At 41.4% G+C, this 21149-nt stretch overlaps 1 protein-coding gene across 3 annotated transcripts in view; it reads right to left on the bottom strand.

Moving 5' to 3' along the window:
* Positions 1–14645, bottom strand: part of LOC114444505 (SPRY domain-containing SOCS box protein 4-like) — a 30380-nt gene extending 15735 nt beyond the window's left edge. Inside the window, exons 1-2 of one of the 3 annotated variants that reach the window (XM_028419120.1) lie at positions 14367–14645; positions 5999–6092 (exon numbers count right to left, since the gene is read on the bottom strand). The gene's annotated coding sequence lies outside the window, so the exon portion shown is untranslated. Of the gene's footprint in view, positions 1–2016; positions 2293–5998; positions 6093–14366 lie in introns of those variants that run through there. The other 2 variants (XM_028419121.1, XM_028419118.1) reach the window with 2 other exon arrangements.
* Between the last annotated feature and the right edge of the window lie 6504 nt (positions 14646–21149).

Raw genomic sequence — 21149 nt, 5'->3', positions numbered from 1 at the left:
ATGGCAAAAAACAGCCAAAGCTGCCCACTGTATAATCTAGACTACAAAACATTAAACAGTGGTTTAATCCTGACAAAATATGCAATGTATTCCAGGACACCATGCTCGGAATAATGCATATTTTCTATTTTCAAGCCTAAACAAAGAGAGTCAGTCACCTTTTTTAGCCATTTTCTCAGCCTGCATTATAACCATAACCATCCATAGCATATAACAAGACCATTACACCAGTGCAGAGTCATAGTTTAAAGAAAATGTTTTTCGAGTCTGTCTCTGACAGTGTTGGAATACAAATATAGTCTATACTAACAAGATAGAGCTGGTGCAGAATGGATGATGGTCAGAAAGACATCAGGTGACACTTTGCGTTTGGGGAATTGTACCTAAGAATGTATGGTCAGTGTGAGGAGACAGAACATTTTTAGCAAAGCTAAAGCATTATCTTTCTTTTTAAATTACTTTTTTATGTATTTTAGGATACATTCTGATTTTAATTACACTGCTTATTAATGTATTCTTTGATTCTGTAAAGGCAGATGCATGGTAAGTGTGAGTAAAGCATTGTTGCGACAAACCATTTTGACATCCAATGAAACCGAGCTAAATCGACCAACATTTTCCAACAAGCCAATTCTTAGCTTACGTCAAACTAATTTTGCACAATCAGCATTTCACGTCATCCTTATTTGTCCCACTGTCTCTGGCCACAATCCTCACAATACTCCTCTGTTGAAGTTTTCCCATGCATGAAAGCAGCAGCGCTGTGGCCACAGCTCGTTTGTTGCTCGTTATAGTTTCTAATCATGGGTTCAGTGTAGGTAGATGACGCAAGATAATTATCTGTGTTCATGTTATAATAAGAGCTATAATTGCTACCTTATGTCAAGTTTTGTGTAAAAATTGTCAAGAGGACTTTTTGGGACAGCACCCCCAACTGGGAAGTCTAAATACATTTACATGGCACAGCTCTGAACTGGATGCAGTCATAGGCAATAAGAAAGAAGTCCAGGCATCAGCAGATGAATGAAAATGTTAATGATTGACAACCTGTGCATATCGAGGAGTGGAGGGAATATAGACATAGAGTTTGGTAGTATGAGAGCTATGCAGATGAGCTTCCAATTTCATCTGGCAATGTCAAAGAGTAATGTGAAAGTGCTCTTGGTCTTAATGACAGGATACCATCACCCAAATGGCTTGATAAAACCAGCTATGTTACTTATCATACTATTTCCAGAAGGGGAGCTTAGGAGTGTTCATTTTATTATTCATAATTATTGGCTGGGTGAACAGCTTTAAAAACCCCCTCACACATACCTTTATGACGTTGGGGCTCAGGGGTCTGTCCAATCATTTGTTTTTTCCGACATCATCAATGAAATCTCTTCTCCAACTTCATTCTCATTTTTTTCCTGGCACAGCAATACTATAAACACTATGATTACTTTTTCAGCAGTGTCCGTTTTTTTCCCCGACATGGTGAGACAACCAATAATATAGAAATACCTCTTTTTAATATAACCTGACACTGCTCAGCGTCACAGGTTAGGCAAGGTGTAGTTGTGAATTCATGTGTCAGTGTAACACAATGCAGTGCATCTACACTCAAATGTCACTCTCCCACCTCAGTCACTCGTGTGTGGGAAATACTACCCTGAAGGCTATTGCCACACAATATAGTTCATCCTTTTTACACACAAACACAATATATATCTAACTCTAAACAAAAACATTAAAAGCACAAACTTTTTACCCCTCAGCTATGCACACAATTTAAAAAAATAACTGAATGTTATTGAAGGCAAGGGATAAAAGTGGCTCAATTGCATTTACTGCAACACCCTGAGAATGCTGAAGCACATGGTCCAAATCACTTCTAGACGCTCAGTGTAAAATGGGTCCAACAGCAGTCTTTCTAACAGAGACATGAAAAACTAAGAAAAAGTCACACACTGACAGAAGCTCAACCAAGAGGTCAAGAGACAGAAGTGGTCTGTAAGGAAAGAGACATCTCACCATGAAAGCATTTCTGCCAACACTCAGGCGGCTCTCGCACTGCAATGAGAACATGCAGTCACAGCAGCCAAGTAGAAGAGTAGGAATAGTTGCTCCTCAGTATGTAGTCCAAAATGAGGTCAGTAAACAATCAACGGCCAGACGAGTGCAGGACAGGGCAGAGACAGACTAAAAAGAAAGTGTGTGAGTGTACGTCGGTAAGTCGGTGAGTTCCTGTTTGTGACGCGAGGATGGGGAAAAACAGCTTGGCTACAATTCCAGGCTAAGACAGGAAAACAGCTGCTGAAGGGAGGGGAAGATAAAGAGGGTGGGAGAAGGGGAGGGCTTAGTGAGGGGCACGCTCAAAGTCTTTCCCAAGCAGTGCTAAACCACCCACTCTCTCACAGATGCACTGACTGTGCTCCTGTGGCGGAGAAGACGGTGGAGAGAAATGTGGGATGACATGCACAGTTCTCCCATATTCACAGATTAACAGATCATTTCTGCTTTGCTAAACTGGACAGTGGTTACTGGGCCAGTCAAGGGGGCATGCTTAAGAAAGCACAAACACTTGGGCGTAAAAATTTCAATTATTCAATAACAGCAACATCATGGCATAAATCCATTCACATACATGAGTGAATTTCTAGCTTACTTTTCCTGTAGTGTTAGCATGCCTTGCATTTTTGTTACATTACCATCCAATAAGTTAGGCCAGGCAGAAACATTTAATGTGGTGTTTCAAAATGCCCAAAAGATGTTTGTACAATAACCTCAGTTATTACAAGGTACTCCACTCAAGCCTTTTCCCCCTCTTTGGTTTTGACACCATCCCCCGCTCTCTACCTATGTATCCATTCTTCTCCCCTTTCATCTTTCTCCCTGAGGAGACAAGAAAGCCCTCCTCTCACTTGTTACTCCCCTCCTCAGCAATCGCACAACAGCTTTCCTTTCTGCTTGCAGACGTCTAAAGGGTTTATTACCGAATTCTGCATGTTAACACAGTATGACATTGCTTAAATAAAGTCAAGAAAGAAAAATTGAACACACTGAAGCTGTCACTGCTCAAATGCACACTCACCCCATTCATAACAGGTTCACCAACACCCACCCACAATGAAGGCTGCTATTGCTTGCCGCAGGACTACCTTGATTTGACGTGTCCTGGTGTATTGATAGGAGTGCAACGAGATGCTGAATGACCTCAAGTACAGATCAATGAGTCAGAACTACATTCATGAAAAAAAAAATTCAGCTGCATCCCAAAGAACAAAGAAGGGACAGACATGAGATTTGGCAAGAAATATATAATAACTGCAAGAACGAATATATGGCAAATACATGAGAGAAAACACCATGATTTAGTAAGGCATACCACTAAGGCCCCGTCCAAAAGGTTCTCCGTAAAGACGGCGTTGTTTCAGTAAATGTGTGTGTCCACACGAATCCGCACAAACCACTGAAAACGCTGTAGTACATATGCCAGGCCTGTGAGTGGCGCTGTAACGCTACTACAGAAGCACTCCAAAAACAGAAGAAGACATGGGGCATGCAAACAAAACTCATGCGATGTTAACAGAATAACATGGATCTAAAACCTTCTTAGTTATTGTCCACTTGCTGCTCGCTGTGTTAGTAGCTCCATACTTTGTTGTTGTCAGAGTGACCGCATGTGGGTTATGGGGGCACCTCTAAAATGCCGGCTCCGTGTGGAAACACCTAAATGATACAAAACCTTAGCGGATACGGATGTTTTTGTCTCTGTGTGGACGGGGCCTAAGTGGTATTAAAACAAACTTCATCATGTAGCCTCCATCCTTCCAGTCCTTTGAAGCATATGGATGATTTTCAATGAGCAAATCAAAGAATGTTGTCAGCCTAGGCTTTGGACTGGTCAATAACAGGCCCATTTGTCCAAATAACTTCCTGCTGCTCAGACAAAGATACGCCCAACAGTCAAGGATGAGTGTCCCGTCTCCATTAACCCTGGAGAAAAGTCCTTCAACCACATGTTGAATAAAGGAGTCAAAGCCAACCCTCTCTAAGATCACAGCAAACTCAAGGGACTGCACTCCAAACATCACATGCATTAAAAGGTAAATGGTCCTCTCACTGCCCAACATGTTTTAATATACAGTACAGGAAAATCTGCTGTTTGGTGTGTCTCTCTGTCCCTCTTTACACCTGCGTCTTAATTGATGATACAATTACCGTAGCTCCAATATTTACAACCTCCATTACAACCCATTTGTCTCAAGTGACCACTTGTGACTGAACAACAGTTTTCCCCTCTATATGCAAAACGTATAATTTGGGAGGCATCAATGAACAATAAAAATCTACAATAAGATTTGACAAAATATTTTTGACTGCAGTAAAAGGGTGCTGCTGCTGTGAAACATGATGACCTGAAGCACTTTAATCTATAAATAAAAGATAAAGTATGTTTCGTGTGCTGTCCTCTGCAATTACTGTTAAAGTATACAGGAAAACCTTTAGTCCGGTGAAGCCATAACATTCTGTTTGAACATAGCTGTGCAGTGAGACTGGAAACCTGGCAGGATTAACCACTGGTTGCTTTAGGCATGATGACCATCTCTGAATAAATGTGCAAATACTTTGCACAGAAACGCATACACACTCTGACCACGCTGACTGCCCCTTCACCAGCTAATGTGATTACAAAATAGGCAGCACTGGTATTACAACTTGAGCTGCACTAAGCACACAACAAAGTCCACTGTTTGACCACCAACATCCAACAACACTGGACAAAGTGTCGTCCTATTTTGGTTTGAATGACAGGGATCAGGGAGAAAACAGGGAGGATGACAGAGTAGCAGGGATTACTGAGTCCATTTTACTGACTGTACGTCTGATGAGGAAATATCACTTGCATAGACAAGACTTAATGGTGCTACATGACATGCTCTTAAATGAACAGAAATACAAGGACTATTTATCTGATAAACCCAGACTGAAATGTGTTTATAGTCTGTGATAAAATACACAGATAGCCTTCCATTCCAGAGTACGGCTGCTGGAATGGACTTCAGATCCCTCAAATTTCACAAGATAATCATTGTATACTTCAGAATGTATTAAAATTGAATGATAAGGTAGACAGCTTTACAATTCACAGGAGACTGAATAGACTCTTGTCAGTCATGCAGTTGTGTAAATTGTTTTAGTTCATGTGACAAATACTGCAAGTCTGCCTCACATGCTGATTTGGCACAGTCAGGCTTTTAGTTGGGTTATATGCTGGGTGGCTGTCCTCCTGTATATTTAGTTGTTAAAAGGTCACCTGGTTCAAATTTAAATGTTTTGACATATGAATAGGACAGGATGTGGCACTTTACATATAGCTATAGCAACCACAGAATGTGGATTTGTTGTTGAATGTGGCTCTGTGACAGTTTGCATTATTTACAATGTGGTGTCTATTTGCCTACAGCATGCAACGTCTCTATCACATCTAGACTTGCATCACAACAATGTCAGAATACATTTCACAATTCTAAAGTGTGCTGTAACAACTAGGCCAGTGATGTAGGCTTCCAAAGGGTGAAACCGTAGGCCAAAACTCTCCAAGCCTGTAGTGCATATCATCTGCTTTTGGGGTTAGGACCCGTTGAAAAATTCAGCAGCCGCCTTGGCTCAGTTTCTCTGCGCCTACAGGTAAGTCCAGACCAGCGTGATCAGGTTTCCACAGCAGTGCTACGGTATGTGAGGTAGATCATTGAATTCAGTCTGTCTATCTTCACATCACTAACAATCAGCCACATCCCAACAGCAGTGGGATACTTTATCATTATTAAACAAAGGCCTATCACTTGCCTGGGCCACCATGTATTCAACCTTTGCTGAATGGAAAGAAAGGCATATTCCATCACCACCAATATCATCTCACACAATGTACTGCCTTGACTAACTCTAAAGACAGTGGTGCTGTATGTAGTGATAGTAGAGGAGTAGACTGGGATACAGGTTTTTGACTAACCTCTTAATCCATCTATGAGCAGGTGACCAGAGAAAAGAGCATCTCTACCAGGTCAGCACGACACAGGTCACACTATCAAAGCCCCAGTCACTTCCTGTTGAGAAAAGACACTGGTTTAACCAAGGCACCACCGTGAACTCAACATGTGGCTTGTGGATGGCCACATAGTAGTCCATTTAGTGGAGCTAACGATAGAAAGGTATAAACAAACAAGCAGGAAGAGGGAGGGGGTTCTGCTCTGTTTAATATTTATGAGCCTGTGCAATGTTAGTGTTCATCAAATTTTAAGATGACTGTTCTTCAAACATGAAAAAGAAATGGTGTTGGTTGAATGTATCCCACTGGATACTATCTCTAGTCATATTATGATGTTTATGCGTGGGACACCTTTTTTGTTTTGCAGTTCACTGAGACTTGTCATTACCACGACTATCAGGTGGCAGGAATGCAGCAATGTGCAAAAACAGCCTGGAAAATGGAAGACATAAACAAAGAGTACACAATTCTGGTGAGCAGTCCAATGGCAAAAACCTTTTACTAATGACCGATATTCACTTATTCTACAAGTTGTCAAAAATTCTCATGCTTTTATTTTACTTGGATTTGACTGTGAGGGGCATTCAGTGAAGAAGGGTTGCTCTCTAATAGATATAAATTTTGAATGCTTGCTTCATTAATGAGTCAGCCCAGGGACTGATGTGACATTGCTCCCTGTGGTCAAGCACTATTTTACTCCACTAAAATTCCATCTATTAAATGAAGCACTCACCCCGAGTGAGCATCTTAACTATTACATGCACAGTCTGCTGAGTTTTTGAGTACTGCCTGCAAATCTTTGCGCAATAGTAGAGATTTGCAACACGTTTACTTAGTGTAAATAAAAACATTTCTTAGACACCACCATTGGTGAATATCAGCTGCCAGTCATGAGTCCTGATTCATTCCCTTCACACCTTCTTACACACAAACACACTTCAGAAAGGGGTGTCATCTTGACAGTTATCCATTCAAAAAAGCTGCAACAAACACAAGAGAAAGATCCATCATTTCAGACATTTGTGTACATTTCTGTGAGCAGGCATGACATTACCATGGCAACAAACTATAGTTCACTGTCTTTTAAACTAAATTGCAAGTATGGATAGATTGCAAAAAGAATCTAGTTATTTAATGTTGCCACCAGGGTGCCTCACTTTCAAATTGTTAGCCCAAGAGGAAAAACAAAGTAAATACAACCAAGCAAACACACTGATCCAGGCCCTGATAGTGTGTGGTCTGACCAAACAGCAGGATGGCTTAGATGGCTTACACAGTAGCCTCCTTTCCAGTGGCTCTCAGTTCTCACCACCTGTTTCCTCCCACTCTGCCTGCAAACAGCTCCAGAAGCAATGTCAATGAGATGGCATGGAAACTAAAGTCAAGGTAATCTCAATGACAGAATCATTCATCAACACAGACAGACAACCTGTGAAGAAGCAGGACAGACTACAGTGTATCGAATGGTTTAACAATAATCAGCTCTATATGATTAACAGCAAGGCAAAGCACATGTACTTTCTCTAATTAATAGCTCCTTAACCTCTCAGTGTGAAACCAATATTAAGTATTTTTACTGCACCTATGGCCATTTTGAACAGCTGTTGGCAGTAATGCATTCCAATGTGGTCAATGTCATACAGAGAAGAATTTTCAGAGCATAACCCAACTCTGATGCTCTCTTTTACAGAACACCCTGCCCTTGTTCAAGGCCTTTAACCACCCACTGCACAGGCATTCTTTTAACTAGTGCACATGTGTTTATAGGCATCCATTCTCCTGCTAGTGCAGCTCTGCTTTGCCCTTGTCATTGTATCATTCACTTCCATCCAATTAACAAGACAATCAGTTTGCAGCAACTGAGGTACAATTCCAATTTAACTCCAACACTTGGGAATGCAACTCAACAAGCTCAACAAGTAAAACGGAGCCTATAAGACATCTCACATCACTGAGGAATGTGGTAGTTGTGGAGAACTGCAGCTTTTAATGATTTGACATTTTTAATGAAGGCTGGAGGGAAGAGGGGGTGAACCATTTATCAAGAGAAGGCCCTTGGGAGTGTGCGATCGTTTCTGTGCATTTCAAAAAGATTCTCAAGCAACCCATCAGGTGTATTGTCTTGTTAGGAGCCCTAGAGTGCTGAAAACTGAAAGCAGGATTTTAATATACAATTCGATCTCCTGCTTTACATTCCAAACTTCATATAGGTTAGCATAGCATAGCTCATTTTTCTCCACTGGACATTTATTCAAAGATATCACAAGTAGTAGGTAACAGGTTTGGATAGTGTGTTTAAATACCTTTAGAAAATGTATGCATGATTTTTACAAAAGAGAAATGTCACCAGTCTGCAATTACAAATGCCATTGCAAATGCCATTCCAGTGTTTGTACTGCACCCCCAGCTTCTGTTCCACTGCAACAGCCTGCTATGCATGTTTATGCCAACATACATATTTGGCCCACACACTGGTGGTTTCTTTATGCCTCTTTATGATGTAAATCAGTGCTATAAAACAGGTAATTCTGTGGTATCAATCGATGTTTGTCTTTTCCAATTATGTTCTGTTATGCTGTGGCCAAGTTTTCAATTTAAAACAATGAAGTCTCTGTTCTCTCCAGTTCTGTTCAAAAGTGTCACTGAAAGTTTGCAGTGCAGAGCTATGTATGTGTCATCTCCACAGCCAAAAGGACAGTAACTGCCCGACTACTTGACACATTTCTACTCCTACAACAGCCAGTACGGAGCATATTCTAACAGGGTAACTGGCCATGTTTAAAAATGACTTGACATGCTCTGCATGTAGGCCAAGGGATGGTTCTGATGACATGGAACTTAACTGGAAGGCATGTTAGCAGATCAAAAGTGGCTTGTCATTTTAGCAGCTAATTTAGCTCAATCTGCCATAGTAAAGCTTGTAGGCTCATCTACCCCTGAGAAAATAAGTCATTAGCTACAGTCAAACATGTTGAGAGTTTACTTGGATAATTAATGGACTACTGTGCTTGAGGACTTGACCGAGTTGTGATTAAAAATGCAAAACTAAATTTGTAGTGGGAAAGTGTCTGGTCTGTTTTTATGTGGCTTTGATCTATCCCAATTCTTTCCCAGAGCCACAGGAAAAAAACACATCACTCAGCAGAAAGACATGATACATTAAACTTATTACATAAAATTCACACAAAAAAATTGAAAAGTAGGATATACTAAACTACTAAAAAAGGCTCTCTAGATTTAACACACCACTGTGAACAAAGATCCTGACATTTTGCAGGGGGCCCAGCTGGCAATAACGTTGTTCAACATCAACAGTAGTATACGTCCCAGTAGGACCAACTCAATTATTCATGTCAATGCAGTACAGCTAAACAATGGCCAAGATCAGAATTGTTGAAGGTGGAGGTATGTGTGTTCAAGTCACAACAAAGCAACAGCAAGTCCTTCCATCTGAATTAGTTGTGTTTGGATTGTAGCACACATTAACTTAGACAAAGCATACACTAAGGCTGTCAGTTTTTATTTGATATTCGAACATGGGTGAAAAGTTCGTATTCGAACTGTAATTGCCCGTTCGAATGTATGATTTAAGCACGTCAGACCATTTGAAGTAGTGTGCATTGTATTCCAGTAGAGGGCGCTACTATCGTACTGACATCTCATAGTGGCCCTCTTTACCTGCAGCCTCTCAGCAGTAAAGATCAGCAACATTAAGCCAACTTTTGCTAAATGGATAATAACGACAAAAGGACAATCATAACGGTGACACACATGAGAAGCGGCGTGTGGAGGTATTTTGGTTTCTACACATTGGACGGTAAAGTCGCGTGTTCTCGTCGGCAGGCAATAGTGTGAACAAAAAAAGAGCCGCACTTGATCCCGATCACGTTGATAAACTCACGTTTCTTGCAACTAATATTAAGGAAGTGATTCGGTTAGTAAAGTTTGACTGTTGCTCTGTTTAAACTTGCTACAAAGCTGTCGAAGCGCCACCCGTTATCTGTGATATAGACTTGGTTCCTCCGACACCGGTAATACAGCGACAGGCATTAAGGCAATAAGTTCATAAATAATGTTTTTTTTTGTTTTACAGGCTTTGCAGTTAATAAAAAGCCAAATGAACAAAGCAATTACTGTGTTGTGGTGTATTGATGCGGTATATTGGTGTTCAAATATATTTGAATAATTACGTTTTTTTCTAGATTCGTTCAAACATGATTTTTTTTAAAAAGTGACAACACTAGTATACACCACAGAGACAAAATGTGATACAATGGGCAACCATCAACTGCATGCATTTAGAGTTTGGATGAGTATTGTACATCTGTAAATGTGTGTGCAATGTGTTCTTATTATGAACTGGTGGCAATAACATGCAATGAAATAAAGCACTAACAAAATACAGAAGACAGCATGTTGACTGGCAACAACTTGATTCTTGGCCGAGCAACAATTCTGAAAATATTTATCAGTGAACACAGAAAGTCACTGTTTTGCCATCATGCAAAGTAAAGCATTCTGTCCTCGGTTTACCAACACCCCTTACCATAAGCCTCTGCTTTAGCATATTGACATGTGCATACACCGTACTCTCGTTACCCCCTAACTTCTGTTCCACTACAATGAGAGCGAGCTGCTACGTATGACTGTGTGTTTATACCAACACACACACACACAACTGAATAATAGGTCATCCAAGGTGAGATGATTCACTGCAGTTGCGTGTATGTGGTCTCTGCCCTCCCAGTGACCCAGCAGTTTGGGTACACTGATTTGCATGGCTGATTGTTAGGGCAGGAAAACCGATGAGGACGAGGCGGCATTACAGAGGGTAGGCAGTCAAATTTTCTTTACTGCAAGGGCTGGCTACACTGAAAAACATCTCAATGGCAGTTCTGTGTCGCTGCTATTACGGTTGGCAATTAACATGCAATGCTACTTTGAGTACGGAGTGCATTTCGGGAATACATGGAGGACACAACTGCTGTCAAGAGTAATTTTCATTCACAGGAGTTTGTATCTCAATGCAGCACATAATGCAGGGCTTTGGTGTACCAGTATAGAAACATGTGGGTGGAAGTTTCTTCCAGGAGGAGCGCTTTACACCACATCCTTTTCAGATGTGTAAGATAAACAGCCCCTGTAACTTCTCTCTCTCTCTCTACTGCTCTCCGCTGCAAGGAACATCCATCATCTGCCTAAAGAGTTGGGTGAGAATCCAATCCTCAGCAGTGGCAGGCAACACTGGCTGACATGTGCACAAACCTATTCCGTTATAATTGTGTGCACTTTGCCTAAAGGAAGAAAATGAGGAGTACGGCTGGCTTCAAATATGTAAGCACATACGTAAGCCCCCCCCCCCCCCGACAGTACGGACAAAAGCCTTGGGGTAAAACTATGCAGCATTCACCCCGGGGTACCAGACTCTCTCTAAAAACAATTATTTCCAATCAGTAACACTCAAATTGCCTTGAAGAGCAGCTAAACATAAGTGGCAGCATTTTAAAAGAGCAGGTCAGTTTAGTGTGAGCCACTCAGGTGATTAGCTCTATTACACAGTGCAAACACAAGGGCACTGCTGGCCTTTTAAAATGACCTGCTGTCCCGTAAAACCCCGGCCGGCCCTGTTCAGCACCGGATTGCTCTTAATGGGATTTCACGACATTAACATTCTACTGAGTCAGCATCAGACACACTGGCTGCAGCCCCCCCTCTGCTGAACCAGCCTGCTCTCTGAATGTACGTCTCTATTGCATGTGTAGGCTGGATATGCAGTGTGGATTAGAAGCCTATTTATTAAACCTTTCCTTTGATAAATAAACCCTAAAGGATTTGTATGTGAAGGGAGAACATCTCCCAAAACAATACAGCTGACTGAAGGTTTGTGAAAATGGTGACAGATTGAAATTATTTTGCTCAACTAAAATCCGTCAACTTCCCTTTAGATTTAGGACATTTTAAATAGCACAAATTCTAAGACAAAACCATGACACCAAATGCATGTGAACGTCGCTGAAAGTCACTGATCTCAGTAGCCCATTGTAAACAGTTTCAGGCAGCAGGAGTCCACACTGAAGTACCACAACAAGAGGGAAAAGGTTCAAGCTTGTTGCATGCTCCACGAGAACAGAGAAACATGTTCGTTGTCTTGAGGTGTCGAGAACAAAAACAATGTTCGTTTCAGCCAGGACTTTTTATACTTCACGAGAAAGTGAAGTATTAGAGGTGGGCACGTATGTGCTCGTAGCATGATAGATTGAACAATAACGTCTGGCAGACACTTCTTGCTTTCACTACGCCCACTCTAAAACTCTGCACAATGAAATCAGCAAAGTAATTCTGTTAAATCACAGCTTCTTGAAGGAAAACCTTAACACCACAAGTGGTTTGTGTGAATGGATCTCTGAAAGAAAGAAGACTTTAGAGTATAGCAGACTAACAGAAAGCAGCTGGATGTATGCCCTGTCAAAACTTATGCATCAGACTGGACAAAGAAACTGTTGTATTGTTTTCAGCAAAGTGCTTCAAATGATCCGAGCACAGCCGGGTTGATTTAAAAGCATGGTGGCCAAGAGGAAAAGTGCATTTTGCACCCATTTTCTTAAAGGGTCGGCAATTAAATGTCAACAAATGGATGTTTGTATTCTGAGGAGTGAACATGGTGAGATTCAGTCAACAACATGGAGCTGGTCCAACCAATCAGCTACTTATTAGGGTCCATGCCCTCTGTGTGTATCATCGTATGAAACATCACAGAAAGAAATGAGGTGTGGGGCTGAGCATTCAAATCATATTTACCTCATAACATAAGATTCCTAAATGACAATCTACATTCAAGATTAAAAAAAAATCTATCACAGCCATATCCAGACCTCGTCATTAAAGAGGGTTTGATTAATGGAATTAATAGGACATTAAGTCTGCACATCAGATCAGTCTCTGGGTTATAGTGTGGTGTAAAAGGTGCAGACAAGGGTAAAAGTCAAAAGCCTACATTTTAGCTACCAAGAGTGAGTGCCCTTTCATTTCCTTCTTGCTAGACTGCATGAATTAAACATGATATACAACGCTGTTGACCTCCGAATACCATGGACCAGGGCACGTTTATGCCACCCACCCACATGGTGACAGGAAGGTCATGGGATGTCATAATAGCCACAGGGTCAAACCCCAGATGGTTGGAAGCGAAGTACAGAGGTCAATAGTTCCTCCATGATGTGACTGTGTGCCAGCTTTCAACAGTAGAAGCAAGCTCATTAACATTCAAACCCATTTGTCATACTGACTATGATGGAGTCATCCTAAAGAAACTGCTCGGGTGTTGAAACATTCTTGGTTTTTGTTGTTTATTGCATCAACCACAACTGAGTAATGAGACCAACAACCACAGCAGTTAGCCGAGCTACCACATCAGCCAGATATGTTCTCGTCTCACCATCTGCTGTGGTCCTCCCACACAAATCTCTCATAACACTTGATCTGGACAGTAGCCTGCCAATGCCCAGGAGGGCAAAGCAGATGGTGTGGTTACAAGCAAAGCATTTAGCCTTGAATAGCAGGCAGACTTCAAAACAAATGCGCACCGAATGAAGTCAAAGAGTTCAATTCTTATTGCTGTTCCTGTGGAGTTAGGCTGCATTGTCTGCTCACCTGGAACCATGTCAGCCTTTATTTAGTCAAAGTGTCTGTGCTGCTGTCCTGCATGATAAAAGTACACTGGAAAAAACTATAATCTGATAGTTTTCCAGGGAAGAAGAGTCATTTTAAGGCAGATTACTTATTATGAACTGTAAACAGAGACACTACTGGGCCAAAGTCTCCATAAATATTCACCTTTGTTTTTAATTTCCCTCATTCTTGCTGCACAGCTTCACTCACATGTGGCACTGGTGTCACCTCAGTGAGAGTGAGTCTTTTTAACGAGGACACTTTTTGCTGCAGCACCAGTTCTAGCCGTTCAACAAGTTAGACCGTTTAAAATGAACACAGCAACACATTTGTTGTAATAGCACCTAGGCCGAATTTTGCAATGGACACTAAATGATTAAATAGCACATTTTGTTTAGTAGCTGCTGCTGTGTTCGTTTGCCACGGAGGAAGGACGCAGTAAATAAGCACAATATTCAGCGGAGTTTGGAAGACGCTGTCGCCTTCAGGGTGAAAACAATGTGTCGGCGCTTTCACTGCTCCACAAACAAACATAAAGAAAGTTGAAGTGTGAGAAGTTTTTCTGTTTCCTGCAGTTTCAAAGGGACAAGTGATCACATTTATATTGCTTTAACTGTCGTTTTCGACACTATACAGTGCAAGAGAGAGAGAAAAACAAACTTACCATACGCCAGCTTCCAACGAGCGCATCCAAGGAAGGAAGGTTTCGACAAAACCTCACGACGCCAAGTTTCTTCTTCCCGCAGCGCAAACAACCTTTTGCAACTTCCCCCGCACACTGACACCCAACACGAAGGGAGAGCCTTTCAACTAATAAGAATAAAAACCTAAAAAAAAAACGATGTCGGCGTTTGTCCGCAGACGGAGGACGCTTGACGGCGGACGGGCGGCTTTCTTTGTTCCTGCTGCCTACAGCCTGTTCCGTGGAAATTATCACCGTTCATGTGTCCCTGACAGCAGCTGATTGGCTGCACGGTTGGGATCAAGAAAAGGTGACTGACGTCAAGTTAGCCGTAACAACACCGACTTTTCCCGTCACGACGTCCACTTACAAACACTTCCTTTGACAAAAAAAAACATTTATGAAGTACTTTTGTGTGAAAATAACAGATTTGTAGTTATTTGGTGGTTTTATAGAGTGTTTTTTGTCACCGAAAGCCATTTTGCCTTAAAGATATTAGCTACTTTCGTGCTTTTATTTTGTAAACATACTTCCGGTTAAAATACCACTTTTAACATTGAGGCAGGGTGGAGACCACTTCATGCCTTACATAGTTTTGTACTGAGCATATTCACCATTTGTCCGCAGTCTTTGCAGTTTATTTGCTCCTTAGGCGTGAGTCTTCATGTACATACATGCAAAAAAAAGGTCTTCACACCTATGGAGGTCCCCACTAGGACATGTTTGAAGGTGCACCTTCAAAAGTGGGATACTCAGAATACAATGAACAAAATCCATGACAATATTTTTACAAGATGATTAGATGGCTAACACAAAAGTTAGGTGAGCTCCCAGTAAGTCCTGAAACTCCCTGATCAGACCATTTCTGAGGAGGAAAACATGAGTGTATGTTAATGATGTTTGCAGGAAAGGTAATGGCCGCCGGGATTACAGAGGGAGATCTGCAGGTGTTCTTCCCTGAGATAAGAGAAGACACCCATCACATCTGTGACATCATGGCTGCTGCGGTGGACTCTCTGGAGGTCGTAGATCAAGCTCCAATACATGAAGGGTGTAAAGAAAACCCCAGACTATTGCAGAATACACTGGTGCACTTCACATATTCACTGGACAAGTAGCATTAGGTAAGCATTAAGGCGGGGCACCAAGCTTATTCAGCCTGAAGCAGCTTGTGACTAAGTGTTTATTGTTCATAGGCTGCACTAAACAAACCTATGATACACTATAATATAAACAGTTGCATGTCGTTAATTCCTTCTCCCACATCCCGGCCCAATTACAGCTTTGTGTATCACACCTATAACAGAATCAGCAGCAGGTTTAAAGTAATAAAGTCAGTAATAAAGACGTGGATTAAATTAGGCTCATTGTGAAAAGTAGTCCACTGGTTCCCTGAGCAGCTGGCCTCAAATCAATTCCAAAGAGAGCTGGAGAAATGAAGCTGATGGATTTACCATGGCAGAGCTCACTTTTCTGTCATTCTAAAAAAAAAAAAAAAAAAACACTGTTGATTTTTCTTGGTTCTTTCATTATGGGAACATTTTTCATGACATGCTTCAATTACTCACTAAAAGTTAGATGAAGAGATCAATAGCACGCTCACGTCTGCCCATTAAATATGAAGCTGCAGCTGGGAGGTTAGCCTAACTTGAGCAAAGAGAAGCAGGGAGAAATGTCTGCTGATCTAGAAGCTGTCACAACACACAGTAAAAATCTGTTACTCATGAAAGTTGGAAAGCCGATCTCAGTGAGACATGACTCAGAGCTTGCGTTCTGTGAGTGTGTGCGTGCACGTGGTGAAGTTCTGCTGTTGTGTAAGAGCAAACCTCGTGCTCATGTATTCTCTGTAAATTAGGAAAGGGAGAGCTGTGTGTGTCTGCTTTAACTTCAGAGAGAGCTGCCACACGCTGCCACCGAGTCCTCCGTCAGACACTTCACATCAGATGCTTCACTCTCTGCCTTTCATTATGTCGTCTCTCCCACTTCCCCCTGTGTCTTCCTTCTACCTTATCTCTTTCTCCTACCGTTCTCCTGGTTGTCTGTCTCTATACTAAGTCCTCACATGTCTTCATCCTGTAAGTCCCTTTTTCCTTATACAGGCTGGTTGCAGAGCATAAATTGGATGGTGTACTAACAGTCAAATGGTGTCACTGGATCACCATGAGGTTTCTGCTTGTTAGAAAAAGTACTTTGTCTGAACTTGGCTGAACTTCCCGTCACTTTGCATATGGAGAGATGGGAGTTTCAGACAGAACAATGGCCCTAAATTTACCCCAGCCTGTCTGCTTTTTTTTCTTTTTTTTGCCACCACAATGACCTACAGCTTTCTATATTTGCTCTGAATGTCAGCCAAACACATCTAAATAAGCATTCATGGGCATTTGTGAAACATGCACTGTTTGTTTGCATTGTAAGTTTTAGATGCATTTTTTATATTTTTTTCCAGTAATTTGCTCCATTTTTTTTCTTGTGCCGGCACTTATGGACAAATGTTTTAGAACAATTCATTCATAAAATACACACTGGAAATGATTCATATGTGCAATATTGTTATTGTGTGTGTGTGTGTTGTCTGAATTTAAAGGTGTGTTTTCTGCCCCATAAATGTACCAAATGGTATGTCTCTCCAGCAGAGCAGGTCGAAAAGCAGAAATGTTCTTTTAGAGGTAGAAATGTTTTCACTTTATTTCCTAAAAATAAATCTACAGCGGAACAGGTGCTGTTTGAACAGCTGCTGCACCGCTTAAGAAAATACACTTTTCATACAGTTTCATGAATTCTAGTTTCTGAATGGATTTTAACATCAAGGCAGGAGACAAGACGTCTATATGAGAACTGGAATCAATCACACTGGAGCAGCCAGTGGTAGCACAGAGGTAAACAGTCTGTGTGAAGAGGAACTTGTCAGCAGCTACCATCATAATGTTGATGAGAGCCCTACACAAAGTTGTTACGGCTGATTGCTACATGCTCTGTAGTCATCCGTCAAGTTCATTCTTAAATCTTGTGTTTCCAATCTGGTGACAAAAGTGCTACCTGCTAGTGAGGACAGTTACTTCCTCTGACAGAATGCATGTGTGAGTTAGCAGTTCGCTGCAGTCGCTGTGGTGCGTTCGAATGCAACATAAGAACATCAGGCAGCACAAGTGATGGTGTGTCTGGGCTTTCAGTCACATGGGTTCCCCGAAAATAAATCCAGATACCTTAGTCCAAATGAGACTAGTCTATATCTTCACAGAGAAACAGCTATTATAACATTTTTATGTAGTTGCAGTTGTTTTTTTTTATTAAAGCTGTCACTCATCACTGAGATCTCCAACTTAGACTTGTGTCTTACAGCTGAGGTGAAAGTTTTCCCCCTCTCAACCGCTAATTACATGACGTGTGTACTTCTGACATGAGCATGGACACAGCACAGAGATGCTTAGGACTGCATCCTCTGCCCGCTACAACCGTCTTTCACACAGGTGAAAGGTGACAGAGTGAGTAAGAGTTGGATTATCTAACAGGAAACATGTGGCAACATATTTGTTTGGAAGAATAAGAATAGAAAGCAGTCCATTCACAATGCAGTGTGCCTTCCGCATGTCTGCCATGATCCGAGGCAGATATCTGAAGCAAGAGGAGCGAGGATTGTTAGTCTGAAGGTTAGCTGCTCCTGACTCCTAGCTTCACCCCCGGCTACAAGAGCAGCAGCTGACAGACAGGCAGCGCACTCTGCTCCGGCCTGGTCTGAGGTCTGAGAGACCGTCCAATTACTGGAACATATCAGTCAGGGTTAGACGGAGGTTGTGCAAAAGACAGCAAAAGGCCTAAAAGTCAGGATATCTCAGCTTTGAGTGTTCTTTTTTTAACCTGTTTTTTTTCACGGTCACTGTTAAAATGTAATGGAAAATTGCTGAAGTGCCCCTTTAGGGACAGATGCATGCTTCCTTCCCACAGCAGCAGCAGGACCACAGAGATCAGAAAATCACTTCAGTGGAAGTGGAAACTGGAATGTGCGTGCCAGAGCAATGAGCTGCAAAAAGAGGCCAAAGAAAAAAGATGGAGAGCGCGATATATATGTGAGGACCGAAAGGAACTTTGATCTTTAACCCAAGTACAGATTAGATTCTCTTTTTTTAAAGGATTAAATCAGACCAGAGCCAGAGGCTCAATGCTGGAATGGAAAACAGTGTTTTTTTTTCTCTCTCTCTTCCACTTCAGTTCATAGGTAAACAAGGTGCCAGTCATAACACCCTGCCGGCTCCACCAGGTATTTCTTTGCTGTCGTTTCACAGCGTGTCCCCAATGCTCAATTTACAAGTGAGGCACCACCAACAGCCCGAGGCACTTTGTACTATTCCAAGAACACTGGTGTTGCTGGCAGATTGCGGAGCATGTTTTGGGAACACACTCCTCCCTTTCAGTCTGACACAAAATAAATACATGCAGTGTGTGAGTCAAGCTGGTCTTGCCATAGGGTAATGTGATGATTTGGTGCTGTTGTTCAGGCCAGGAAATGAGCTGTGGATTAGGTAAGCATGTTTTTCAGTGTTAAAGCTGAGACACCATGCATTTGACGTCTCTTAGTCATACATTGTGTCCTCATCAATTTGTCCACATTTCATGCAGTGTGTGTCTGAGTTGGATTCAGTGAATGCTTTAGGTGTTTGTTTGTTTTTTTTCACTGTCCCATCCTTTGGGTTGAAGAGTGAAGCAGCAGCAGGCCGTAGTCTGTCAGCATCTGCTCCATTGAGCTGATGGTGTGCTGAAAGAAGCCAAAGAAAAGACCTGAGCAGGTCAATGCTGCCACCTGCTGGGCAAAATATGCTCATCTACATTATCACACATTTGCAAAATTTAACACTTAAACCAATTAAAGTCTAGACTGGAATAGCACAATCTTTTTTTAGGATTTATTTGAGATTAAGATTAAACTATAATTATATTATTATTTTTTTAATCACTCAAATAATGGGGTCAGGACAGTCAGTATTAAAAATGAAAAATTGTATAGTTTTAAAACAGAATTAGTGTTCAAAAGGAAATATGACATTCTGTTGTTTTTTTACATGTATTGTAAAAGAACTGATGGGCATTTAAATACTCAAGAGACTTTTCTGTGCATCTAAAGGTGATACATTTGTGTACCAAATTCAGGATCCTACACAGAACTGGACAGAGAGGCTATGCATTAGGGGGCGCTATGGTTTATTTTAAAACTTGGCAACAACATTTTTCTGGCAAATAAATATGCCTACCAAGTTTGGTAAGCGTGTTTGAGCATGTTCACCCTAACCCTAACCCTTATGGAGTCTGTTTCTGACCGTTTGAGCAGAAGCATGCATATCAGTGTCCTGCTGCAGGTCATGTTGCAGGGCTCTGGCAGTGCGCCTCCTGCTCCTCCTTGCACAAAGGAGGAGGTAGCGGTCCTGCTGCTGGGTTGTTGCCCTCCTACAGCCTGGTCTGTTGTAATGTGTCTCAATGGACTTGTTTTCTAAAGTTAAAAAAACCTTTGGTACAACTGCACTGGTACACTGCTGTTCTTCCTTTGGAGCTCCCAAAGTGCTTTACAGTATCTCTCACTGCAGTCTATCATGTCTGATAGTATTGTACAGTTACTATTAGACTGTATAAGAATTTCACTTAATAATTTCAGGGGTCTGCAGGCATAGAAAGCTCCAGTATTTGATTTACAAATATAATAATAATATATAAAAAAGATTTTTGAGAGCTGAATACACTCCTTCCATTTTATTGACTTTTTGTTTTACAAAATCAGTTATGAGAATGCATAGAGCGAGCCACACTCACAGCTGGCTCATCAATGACAACATGGAAAAACACAAAGGGCATCAGGAAAAGGCAACATTTTTTTAAGGATTAAAATAAAAAAAAAAAAACAACAACAACAACAACACTGTTTGCAGTTATTCAACTGAATGCATACATACTCCTATGGTCTGTTACACATAGGACAAACGTGTCTCATTTCAGCAAGCACACGCACAACATACACATGTACATACGCTCACTGGCACACAATGCAAACATGTGGGTGCAAAACAATAGCAATAGGGAAGAATGAATCATTACAAACCACAGACACTGACACGTGTAGAGATGCATAGAAATGTACAGTAAAGGGTCAGTTCACACTTTTGTCTCTTGAATCAGTTTGGATGTTTTAAAGAACAGCAACCAATCGTAAAACTTGGAAAAAGGAACCAAATTCACGTGTGTACCCAGATAAAGATCAAAGAAAACAGATTTGTGAAATGACCCTTTAATTTGGTTCTTTACAACCAACTCACACTATGTTAACTGTCCTGTATTAAATCCCACAGGAGTTTAGGCAGCACCATGATACACAACCGACCAATCCCTACTAGCAGCAACAGGGGTCACGGATGGACTCATGCGTCACTACATCCATAGTGTGTGTTGATGGTACTGTATGCAAGCGTCGATGCATCTCTAATATAACTTAAAGACTAATCCACTGCATCCTTCATGTGCACTGTAAAACTGAACTAGACATGTTCACATTGAGGATTCAATTTTCAGCTGAGAAAAGCATGAGGCTGTTTAAGGGAGCGGCACACTGAAGCCGTTTCTGCCATCTTGAGCAAAGCGTTTGGCATTATGGCAAAAATGCCCATACTGCTCACTGCTGCACTCTGACCCACAAAACCGTGATGTGTTTGAATAAGATATCAATGCCAGTTCAAACAACTGGAGGACAATGGCCATCGGCTTGCAGGGTGTTAACATGAGATGACA

Source organism: Parambassis ranga, chromosome 13 (assembly GCF_900634625.1).
Source record: "Parambassis ranga chromosome 13, fParRan2.1, whole genome shotgun sequence".
NCBI classification, from domain to species: domain Eukaryota; kingdom Metazoa; phylum Chordata; class Actinopteri; family Ambassidae; genus Parambassis; species Parambassis ranga.
This window is presented reverse-complemented; position numbering and strand designations above follow the sequence as displayed.